The sequence below is a fragment of the Accipiter gentilis genome, chromosome 29, assembly GCF_929443795.1.
Source record: "Accipiter gentilis chromosome 29, bAccGen1.1, whole genome shotgun sequence".
In the NCBI taxonomy this organism is placed as follows: domain Eukaryota; kingdom Metazoa; phylum Chordata; class Aves; order Accipitriformes; family Accipitridae; genus Astur; species Astur gentilis.
The window spans coordinates 4636078-4645655 of NC_064908.1; positions in this window are offsets into that span (position 1 = coordinate 4636078).

Consider the following 9578-nt stretch of genomic DNA (forward strand, 5'->3'; position numbering starts at 1 on the left):
AGAAAGGGTGATTGCAGAAGTGGAAAATGGATTTTGAATTTCCAGACTTGGGTGGAACTTGAAATCTCAGCTCTGCCTGCAGAAAAAATCAAAACACCCAAACAAAAGATCTGTTGGGGGAGCACAGGGGTAAAACATTGAAAAACTTTTCACTCCTCTTTTTCCAACTTGTTCTGCTAATGGATTTGAAAAGCCAACATCTTTTGCAAGAGTACTAGATTATTTGTGACTGTGGGCTTTCCACCAGGTTAAGAGCCAACTTTGGATACCTAGTAGCTGGATCTGGGACCCATTTCTGAGTCTCAGGACTGCTTCCTTTAGCAAAGCCCTGAGAGCTTCAACTTCGTTGTACAAGTCTCAAAAAAATGAACTATCATCCAGGTGACATCCAGGAGGAAGGCAAAATCACCCAGTGAACTGTCCTGCCACATGGGAAAGGTTTGATTCTGCCCTGACTGACACCAAGCAGCACTGACAGTTTACAGCTATTTTGGCATTCTTTTCTTTGAGCCCCATCTGCTGGAGTCCCGTGATTTCATGACACATTTCATCTTTCACTCATTCGTTCATATTTAAAAAGCACATTTTTAGCCGTTGCAGCCAAGGACAGAAGCTGTAAGCCCCAAAAAATGAATGAAAGAAAAATGATCAAATCTGAGGAATTTCAGGATAGTCCCATGATTTCACAATTTCTGAATGCTTGCGGCTGGGAATATCTGGTGCTGCCACTGGTAAAAATAACCTCATGGGCCTGGTTCTCATTTACATGAAGGTCCCTTCACACCAGTCTGGCAATGTTGGAAGCTAGTGTGGATATAAAAAGAGGTGTCGGTGTAAATGACAACTAAGCCCACTTGACCCCAGTGAGCCTACTCCTAATTTACTCCAGCTCTGGGGAGGTCTGAGTCAGACATCAGCTCAGTAAAACTTGACGGAGAGACAGACAAATGTACACCACAACCTGCTGCTGCTCCAGAGGCCTCCAAGCCAATTATTTTGGTGATCTCACTCCTCCCTTCCCTCTTCTTTCTCTCCCCCTTTTCCCATCACGTGCTCACTTCCAGCACATGCACATCCTTCTGCAACAAAAAGCAGTGCCGCAGAGGAATGTGGAGGGTTTGAAAGCCCCCTGAGAGCAGGTAGATCCATCTGAGTGAGAGTGCCTGCCTCCTCCAAGTCAGGAGGGGAAGGCGGGAGGAGATCGGTTTACATAAGTACTTTGCCATATGAAGAAATAATTTAGTGGTATTAATAGAGGTTAAAGTTTCCCAAGAATCCAAAACAGGCCCCACAGACACAGGTGGGTTCTTTCACTCACAGGGATAGGGAGGGTAACCTGACTCCCTCCAGCGAAGGGGAGACCGGAGGGCAACGAGGGGCAGAGGCTCTGCCATGGTCTGCGGAGGGTGCGGTGGGTCACACTGCCTGCCGGCTGATTTACTGTGGGGTGTGATGGCCTGTGAGACAGGGGCTTTGCTGAGGGATGTGGTAACCATGCCGCTAACCCCTCCACGCTGGCTGCCTCGGGAGGACCGGATTTGCAAGGGCAGGGAGTGCTGGCTATTCAGGAGATAGGAGCCAAGTTCCAGATAAAACTTGTGATCAGGAAGGGACCTGTGTGTATGACACTGGCAACACACACACGCATGCATGCATGGGCCAAGCGGTGACCAGCACATCTGCCATGGTCTGAGCATGCTCCCTGCGTGGGGCAGAAAGAGCATGTGGCCCTGCAGACATGTGCAAACAGGGATGTGCTGCTTCTTGGATGGAACATGCACCAAACATGCTCAGCAATGTGTGTGGAGTGTGCTGCCCCATTATCTGCACTGGAAATATCTGCCTTTTCGGAGCTCAGATACCACAGACCAACCTGGAATCACCTCCCACTTTGGCAGAAAGCCCCAGCTGATGCCCAGCTATGATTCACCTCCAGTGCCTCCTGGAGAGCAGGACTTCACCCTAACTAGATGGATAAAATGGCATGGAGCACAGAGGGAGCTACGAGTGAGGGACTAGCAAGCCCAAATCCCTCTTTGTTTAGATGAGGATCCCAGATAATGTTGCTGATTCTCAAACACAGAGCTTTTTACAGCCCAGGGATTTTTACGTCACCCCAAAAAGAATAATTTCTCAAAACTCTAGTGATTATGGTGCTTTCACCCTATAAAACACATGGGACCAAGCTCCAGTCCACCCTACATGGGGCTGTGCTGCCTTGCACTGATTTGGCCCACAGCCTCCAGATCACAGACCCTCCCAGAACACGTGGCTGCTGTTCTGCTCCGGAAGGGACTAACAAAGAAATAAGAATATTTGTTAATTTTTTTTTTCCACTGAAAAGCAGTTAAACCTCCTAAGACACTTTTTCCAGACATCTAAATCCTTTAAAAATATTCTCTAGACTCCATAAAACTTACATTTTCGCTGGGTTCTCCCATGAGTTATTAAAAAACTGAAGTCCCTACCTTAAGAGCTTAGAGTTTGGTCATGATCAGAAAACCAACTATGTAGAATGGCACCTTCTTGTGTATTCAGAGACACATCTACTAACTTAGTGGGGAATATCAGAGTGAACTGCAGGACCAGCACAGCCAAAGGAGAACAGCCAAGACACTAAAAAGAGATAAGTGACTTTTTGGGTATCCAGGCTAAGACAGATTGAGGGATGTGTGTTTGAGATGACAGAGGCTCAGCACTCTCTGAAAACGCAGGGTCCTTTGACTGGTACCCCAGATCGGCACAACAACATTTGTAGCTGTTGGAAAACAGCTATCACATTCTCACTGTTTACTCTTTTTCTCGACAAACACCTGGCAAAGTCAGAATTTTAACAGCAGCATCTTTGGTTTCTTCCAAAGAGGCACTTAAAAATCAAGATTTTTTCAAGGACCTCTTGATACATAGGCCAGAAGAAAATCTATGTATGCAGTCATCCATCTATCCATGCATCACCACAGCATCAGAGCACTGCTGTTACTGGTACGGCACAATGCAGAGCCTCTCCCGCCCAACGCAGGTACCTGTATGGAGACTGGACGGTTCTGTATGGACAGCAGGTCACTCACAGTGAGCTGTGATGGGCGCAAAACCTTGTCTGTGCATCAGGACAAGCAAATGATGTGGCTTGAAAGACACCCAGCACGGAGGGGCTTCAGAGAGTCAGAAGAGGGTGGGTTTTTTCTGTAGCTGCTTTTCTAGACCAGAACTGTGCTCCAACACTGCTGGAATCAAAGGGATCGTAATACCCTCCCTGGTTCACTTAAACATCAGTTTGTCTGGGGCATGAACTCTGCCGACAGCAGCTCCTGCAAAGTGCTTAGCTCCCCCCCCCCCCCCCGCTTTTTTCCCCCCTTTAAAAAAGCCTTCTCTTTTCCTCCCTGCTCTTACCTCGCTCCCTGTCTACCTCCCCATAGCCTCCCAGAAGCACTGGCGTGTTTTTAACCCAGGCATGAAACAATCCCACAGCCACAGATTGTGATGTTTCAGATAACATACGGAGAATGTAAATCCTGTCAGCAAGTGCAACAGCCATAAAAGGCTAAAATGGATTCCTGCGGATTAGAAATAAAACACAGAAAGGGCCCTGTTCTCTCACTTTCCTCATCTCACAACCTCCTCCGCCTCCCCTAGCCCTCCCTCTCCTCACTCCCCCTAAAAAATTGCCTGGAAATGCAAGGGGCGTTTTTTTTTTTTCATCAACTTAAAAGAAAAATAAAATACATTCCAGGAAAAGGACTGCTGCTAAGAAAACTAAAACCAGAAAATGCTTAAAGATGTTTTAATGACTTAAACACAGGGCCGGGATTGTGTCTAAAAGTTTCCACATTTAAAAAAAAAAAAAAGCAAGCAAATTCAATATTAAATGTCCCCCACTACCACTGCTGCTGTATTTCTTTCTTGAACCATCTGATTTAAGCAGTGCATTATTAACACGGCCAGCGTGAACAGACACAAGCCTACATTTAAGCAAAGTTTACTCTTCTGTTCCAAACCAGAAAGGCACAACTGAAAACACTCCTAAAAATAATGAAGGCCACGTGAGTGTGGGTCCGAGAGGCTGTTAACAAGCAGCTGACAAGTTTCTGCTCTAGGAATTAGACCCTCATTTAGAGGGAGATTAGCAGAAATCTTCCTTCTAATTACAGAACAAGCCCAGCGATCTCTCCACTCTGCATTTGCTGCGTTGGGCTGGAGGCATGTGTCCGGCTCAGCAGACAAAGAGCCTCCCTCCAGCCAGAGGTGTGGTTCAAGTGCTGCTTCAAAGACTTGGGGTGAGGCAAGCAGGGTCAGTTCTCAGCTCCCTTCTGAAGCCAACCCATGTAATTTGTCACGACCGGTAGCTTGTGTTGTGGAGGGGCCTGACTGCTGATCTGGCATGAAGGGCTGAATCAAATCCTTTCACGGAGCAGACAGTGCGGTTCTTCTAGGTCACGGCAGAGGTTAGGGCAGGGCAGGGTGCTACAGCTGCCTGCAGTGTATTTGGCCTTCGGATATGTTCAAAGCAAAGTGGGGAAAGCCCCATGCTAAAATGTTGGCTTGCATGCAGGAGCAGGAGAGACAAACCTCCTGTTAAAACCAGCAGCTGAGAAGTTAACACACAGATACGCTGTCTGAAACACACAGCGTCAAGAGCATTTTGTTTAAGTGACCAAAATCTAGAGTATTCTGGGCAGAATGTGAAAACCCAAAATTTGAGTTGATGCTTTGAGAGTGTATAAAGGATAGACAAATCATCAGAGAGCAGACAGGCTGAGCTTTGCCTATTGAATGTCACCCATCTTATTGACACATATGTAGACACACACATACAGACACAAGATGTATCCACAGGTACAGCTGTTCCCCAAAACAACCCCATCCCTGTCAACGGTGGGGTAGGGAAGCTATCAGTATTGCAGAGCAAAAACATTGCCTGGATGGGAACTCTAGACAGTCCCTGCATCCTGTCTACAGTTAAGCTTCCCACCCCTGCTCTCACATCCTACCTCTATCCCCTCCCAACTTTGCTGTATCAATAACAGCCTGCAGCTACAGGGTGAAAGCCTGCTGACAAGCCAGAACTGCCCAGAAGTCTTGGAGAGATGAACAAATTCTGGACTAGGGGCTGGGACATGTTGACTGAGGCTGAGGAACCATCTAAAGGTGCATGTGTCCCTCAGGAATTCCCGGAGGGGAAAGGGAGGGAATCAAGGGAGCTTCCCACAGTTCATCACAGTTCTCCAACCACTGCCACGGGGTCTGACCCTCTGTTTCCTTACAGGGAACCTAAATCTTTTGGGGACAAACCAACAGATTGAAATAAACCCCCCCTGCCTGCACACAAAAGGGTGGTTATCTAGCCAGATCATCTGATTGTGTAATGGAGCCTTCAATGGGGCCACACCAATTTGCACCCACTGAACACCTCCCTTCCTATTTGCAGCCTGGCCGTGAAACCAGCTGCAACAGGAGCTGTTACAGAGAGAAAACAAAATGGGCTTAATTTATTTTTTCTGAAGTCAGACTTGATGGACCCAAGGCTCTTCTCACGGCTTTGAGAGGTGGAAAGCCCTCTCCTGCAGGGACCCTTTGGGAAAATAAACCTGTGTGGGACCAGGGGATCTATCAAGACTCAGCTGAAAGTGACCCCCATGCCCTCCACCTCATCTCCCTACTGCAGGAAGGAGCTGCTGAGACTCAAGCCCAAAACAACTCTTTAGCAGCCACTCTGACAACATCTCTCCATCTTCATCCAAAAGCTCATTTCTCTTTCCAAGTCAGCACTGGGGAGGGGTGGTTGGTTTTTTTTTTAATCGAGAACGTGCAAACGTGTTTCAAACCCAGATTTCCATCCAAAAGAGTAGGAGGCCATAGTCAGACTTCCCAGACCACAAAGACGCACAGCTCAATCTCTTTCCAGCCAGAGTTTCCATTGTATTCTTCCCAGATGAACTTTTAAAATTTGTGTGTGTGTGTGTGTGTGTGTTAATATGTGTCGGTGTGTGCGCAAACGTACATGTTTTTACTTCTCTTAAAAAAAAAGAAAGAATAGAAAAAAGGCGAATGAGCAAGTGAGGCTTTTAGGAGGTTAATAAACCGACCTGTTGCCAAGTTGGATATGTGCGTGGAAGGGGGGAGTTGAGGGTTTTAATCCCAGTTTTTGATAAATAGAAGACATTCTAGTCATAATAAAACGTGTTTTACACTTGAGGGAGGTAATAAGGGGGAGAAAAAAGGAAAGTTTTGGCCAGGCACTGCAAGCTCCTGAGCCCAAACAATGAGGTTAAGAAACATAACTGTAACGCATTAGTAAATTGACAATGAAATTGCAGTTACTTCACTGGCTCTTTATTAAATAAACACAGCCTGAAACGGACCTGTCTGCCCCGGAGGTATTTGTATAGGGTTCATATTACTAACTCAACACTGCTGCTAACGCACTCTCAGGCCCTGCACACCCTGGAGTGCAAACACATTCCAGAGCAGACCCTGCAAGGTGGGGCCGACCTTGCTTTTCCCCTTGTCACTTTTTCCCTTTCGTGTAGACCCCGGATTTTATAGCCACTGGCTGCTACCATGACATTTTATCCCCAGTCACAGCTCCTTTCAGGACCAATTGAGAGAACGGCATGTGCGAATACACGTGCGAAGAGCACGCTCGTGGACTAGCACTCTGCCACACACTCTGCCCCTCTTCCTGCCCCACTCTGACCCCTTGGAAAAGGTCCTCCTCTCTCAGGGCCCTTTCACAGCCTGCCCCCAGCTCATGGTGGCTGCTTGCCCTCAGCTCCTTCAGTTCTTCTGTTCCTGATCAGCTGCCCGCCCTTCCCACCTATTCACAACCCCAACAAAAAAAAATCACACACCTTGTGACAGCATGCACAGTTCAAATCAACAGCCATTTACCCCTTGCAGCTACAACCCCAAGCAGCAAACATCACCACTTCTCACTCACCGGCTGTTATACCTCTGCACAAGGGATTTTCAACAACACATCTCCATCCCTGTCCTCGTATATATCAATCTAATCAACAGTCCTGACACTTGTGCCATAGCCTTACGGACAACCATCCAATGCTGCAGCTACAAGTGGCAACTGTAATCAACAAGAAGCTGTTGCATTTGGAGATAGAGCTGCAACTCATGTGCAAGGTGAAAAGCCACCTTACAAAACCTTTACCTGTAGTTCTACCTAACCATTGATACATACTACTAGCTCAGCCAAATCCCAGTCCCACTCACACAAGCAAACTCGGATAATCCATCCCTGCACACATGCACATGTTGGAGACAATAGGAACTTCAGCATGTTCAGCACCTTGCAAGGCCTTGAACAGCTGCCAATGTCCTTTGGAGATGCGCCAAACCAGTTCATAAGATGTGAATGATAGAGATTCTCAGCAGCCCATGGGGTCTGTAGCAGGCTGTGCTACTGTTAGCTTGCATGGTCACGACACGCTTTTCCCCTTGTTCTAAGACATACCTCCTGTGGAGTCAGGTTTTCTCAGTGAGGAATTCTATTCCTGTCTGCAAGTAGAGTGAAAGCACTCTGCTCTTCTTTTATATGTGACCAAAACAAAAAGAAGCAGTGGGTTAAGCATTTTCTTGCTCCCACTGTCATCAAGAGCTTTATGGGAAAACATCAGACTTTCACAAAGGTAAAATAGAGAGATAGGACCTAACGATTCGTGGAGAACAGAGAATTTACCTGTCACTAATTCCATCCAACTAGTCTTCACCTAGACTTGAAATTTCCCCAGATACTCAAGGCTCACATTTTCAAACCTTCATGCAGAAGAGAAATCTGATATGATGAGGAAGTGCACCAAAATTCATTTTTTCTGGAGTAATTTTTTCAACAACTACACAAACCTGAGCCTTGGAACAAGAGCAAGGCCATCCAGCACATGCTGAGCAGCCTTCATGCGTGTTCCTGCAGAGTGCAGCCAAAGTTAAGTGGATGAAGAGAAAGCAGGAAGCAGAGATGCAGCCACTGATGGGAATTCTAGTAATATGGAAGAAGAGATGGACATTTTGCAAACGTGTCTCACTGACACAGAAGACAGCAGATGAAAAGGCGACTGTAAAAACACAGTACAATAACATGATGTGGCTTTACTAAATCTAAGTGCCAAAGACAAGCGTAGGGATGATCTGCAGCACACTTAGAAATAGGTGTAGGGACCAATGGATAGTGATTATTTGGGCTCTTTCTCTTTGTCCCTTCTCCTCAGGTGCCAAACTGCATTAAAATCCACCAGGATCAAGCTTGCACTGAGTATTTTCTTAGTCATCCTGGTTTTCCATATAAGCAAATGGTGTTGTTGGCACATCTAGGCTTTGGAAGAGCTTACCAAGGGGGGAAAGAAGCAGAAAATTCTCAAATTGTTTGGAATCCTTAAAGCAAGACTGGATGTCTCTCTAAGAGTCAATGCCCTAGCTCCACCAGGGACTGCTTGGAGCATGCAGGAGCAGCAGATGGAAATCCCTGGCCAGCCGTATGCAGGAGGTTAGCCCAGCCACTCCAAGGGATTCCGTCTGGCCTTGCAGCTGAATGTGAAATCAGAGAGACGTCTCCTGCCTTGCCAAAAGCAGTTTTAATTTTTTAAGGGAGTGAAAGGGAGAGCTTTCCACTGAGTTCTTTCATTCATATAGACTGGTGGATTTTTTGCCTCCCCCTCGCCCCCCCCCGCCCCAACTTGTTGAAGCCTCCAAGTTTCCCTCTGGAAATTCCATCATGGGATGGTTTTCTCTTTGAGTTACCTTTTGCAGGCTCCTCAGGTGCAACCCAAAGGCCTCCAGGGGCCAGGATTGAAAAGCTCTGCAAATTTAAGTGGATGCAAATAGGAAGATGCCCTGTTCATACGTTTGAGCTGCCTTTGACAGAGTCTCTTGGACAGGAGTCAACCTTGGCTGTGGATGGGAGGGAAGGTCTCTCAGAGAACATGGCTCTGCCCTATGGTGCTACTTGTTCACAGAGATATTGTTGAAATAAAAACTAAGAATAAAGTAGTACCATATGTATCCAAAGATTATTTAAAGCACACAAATATTGCACAAGGGTCCTGAAAGCCTCACCTTCCTACTCCTATTAACACAGCAATTGCCAGAGTTGGGGAGCTGGAGCCGGTGAGCCCAATATCCTTCTCCAAAGGCATGACCTTCAGACCAGCTATAGCAAGTAGCAGTGACATGGCAGCATCAGCCTCAGATTTCTTGTTAGGTTACCTTAACTGAAGCAACATCCATCATTAGCGGCCAACTTGTGAGCCTCCAACAATAAAACAAAGAGTTGAAACATCTTGGGACAATATCTGCTCTTCTCTTTCCACAAATAGGAACATGGAGCACCTGGGTTTATTGCTCACCTTGTGCAGCTCACAGTCCTGACAACAGACATAGCAGGTCCTCAGGACATGCTCTTTAAAGGGGTCCCAACCTTTTCCTAACTGGGATAGGGTGAAGAGCTTCACTTTAAGAAACTCAAATCCTTTGTGGACTTGTCCTTTCGGGGTAAGTCATAAGAGAAAGAGAGATTGTAAGACACACTTTACAGTGAGTTACACCAGTCACTTTTTGAAGTTTCCCTCTTTCCC